The sequence below is a fragment of the Staurois parvus genome, unplaced genomic scaffold (assembly GCF_062004578.1).
Source record: "Staurois parvus isolate SC_StPar_1 unplaced genomic scaffold, SC_StPar_1.0 ptg001090l, whole genome shotgun sequence".
Taxonomy (NCBI): Eukaryota; Metazoa; Chordata; class Amphibia; order Anura; family Ranidae; genus Staurois; species Staurois parvus.
The window spans coordinates 5,139,433-5,142,172 of record NW_028318886.1 but is presented as its reverse complement, the minus strand read 5'-3'; positions in this window follow the sequence as shown (position 1 = coordinate 5,142,172).

Here is a 2,740-nt window from a genome sequence, read left to right as displayed (position 1 = left end):
CTCGTTCGTGACTTCACTGTATCCTGGGGAGCCCACCCCGGTACACGGCTTACAGGGTCTCCATCCTCACAACAAATCCATGTTGTAAAGAGCCCAGGTCATGACATTTCATTCTTAGTCCTCATGCACACTGGGGTTTCAAAGATTCCGGTAGCATTAGCTGTAAAAAGTCACATTAAAACATGATTTTTTTTCGCATTTTTTAGCGTTTTTGCATTAGCATTTAGTCGCATTTTCAGTGCTTGCATTTTTTAGCGTTTTTTTACACAAAAGAACATGAAAAAATTTTTGGTAAATAAAAAAAATGCCGGTTAGCCACGTTTTACCGCATTTTTCCATGTTTACCAGCATTAGAGAGTTTTTACAGCTAAAAACCTACTCTAGAAACCCACTAATTCTGGGATTTTTTCCAGCCAAAAAAGACCCCTGTCAAAAAACGCTGATTAAAGCCTATGTGTGCATGGACATATAGGATAACATGCTGGGGGGTTTACTGACTGTAGAAAAAAATGCCAAAAGCCAAAAACAGGAGCTGTAAAACATCCAGTGTGCATGAGAACTTATGAGTAACAGGATGTAGTCAATTATAAAACATATGTATTTCATGTAAGCAGAGGACTGTGTTTGGTCCTGCTGCATCAAAACCGACAATTCAGAGCTGCTATTATCTATACACTTGTATATGGAATAGAGACCATAGAAATGACAATAGGGTGACAAAGAGATTAGTACAGCAGGTTTTCTTTGCCTGTACTGAAACTGAGGTCCCATTCATACTTCGTGTTTCCTGAACAAACAACGAAACGCACAGGAAACACTCATTGTGCCATGCATTTCATGAACATGCTGCAAACATTTGTAGCACTAGCATATGCATTAATTGTTAATGTCACCCCAAATGCAGTTAGCAAACGTGTGTTTTCCCGCACAGCAAACGCACTACAAATAGCCAAAACACATTGAAAAAACGCTAAATGCTCCATCTTCAAAAAAGTGTGGGAGCTTCTTTGCATGTTCGTCGTGCATAGGGCAGCTAATTCAAGTGAATGGGCTGCCCTTTGTGTGACGTGTGGAAATGCAGAAAGAACGCACACATATAAAAAACCCTCAAGCAGGATAGCGTGTACCCGCTACACAAAGTGTGAATAGAGCCTAAGAGGTATATTCTTAGCATGGTTCCCTGAGCCCAGAAATGGTATTTCAAGGGTTCCTCTTTGTTGAAAAGGTGGGGAAATGCTGAACTACTCTAAACCATTCTTTCAAAGAGAGTATTTGGATAGCTCATTGAGGAGGTAGGAAGTGAAGATCATGTCATATTTCTTAATGGATATCAGTGTTGCATGAAAAAGCATGACTAGTGGTTTATCATGGACCTCCAAATGTAAACTTTTGAGCAGGGGTGGACTGACCATTTGGAAACTCGGCCTGGGGTCAGTAGGGGGCCCCATGAGATGCCCCTGGTACCTTTTTTATAGGCTTTTTTGAGTTTGGGCAAGGACACAGGGGCCCCATGATTCCCTATTGCCCGGGGGCCCCATGAGTTAGTCCACCCCTGCTTTTGAGACATGACCCCCCACCCCCCATGTTTTCAACCAGAATTTCCTGAAGAATGGGCATTCTCACTAGAGGTGAAGAAGAGTGCCCTCAGCAGAACATGCTCTCCAGCAACTAGAAGGTTTATTTGGATGTATGAGGGTCAACCTGATGGGTACTCTATACCAAATAGAGTAGAGTTTTTAACATGTCCCCTGCATCCTAGAGTTAATAGAGCATACAGTTAGGTCAATATATATTTGGACACAGCCACAATTTTAGTTTTTTCAGGTATTTACCAAAACATATTAAAGCTATAGTTATAAATGGATATGGGCTGAAAGTGCACACTCACAGTTTATTTTGAGGGTATGTACATCCAAATTGGAGGAAGGGTTTAGGAATTACAGCTCTTAAAAGTAGCCATCCCCCCTTTTTCAACAGACAAAAAGTAATTGGACAATTGAATCAAAAGCTGCTTCATGGCCAAGTGTGGGCTACTCCTTCTTTATTTCTTCATCAGTTAAGTAGGTAAAGGGTCTGTGGAGTTGATAGTGGTATTTGCATTTGGAATCTATTGCTGTGAACCTACATCATGCGTTCAAAGGAGCTGTCCATGCAAGTGAAACAGGCTATTGTAAAGCTTCAAAAACTAAACAAATCCATCAGAGAGATAGCAGAAACATTAGGAGTGGCCAAATCAACAGTTTGGTACATTCTGAGGAAAGAAGAACGCACTGGTGAGCTCAGCAACATAAAAAGGTATGGATGTCCACGGAAGACAACAGTGGTGGATGATCGCAGGATCCTCTCTATGGTAAAGAAAAACCCATTCACAACATCCAGACAAGTGAAGGACACTCTCCAGGAGGTGGGTGTATCAATGTCAAAGTCTACAATCAAGATAAGATTTCACGAGAGCAAATACAGAGGGTTCACCACAACGCGCAAACCATTCATAAGCCTAAAGAATAGAAAAGCCAGATTAGACTTTGCCAAAAAACATATAAAAAAGCCAAACCAGTTCTGGAAAAGCATTCTTTGGATGTATGAAACTAAGATTAATCTTTGCCAGAATGACAGGAAGAAAAGTGTGGAGAAGGCTTGGAATAGCTCATGATCCACAGCACACAAAATCATCTGTAAAACGTGGTGGAGGCAATGTGATGGCATGGGCATGTGTGGCTTCCAGTGGCACTGGGTCATT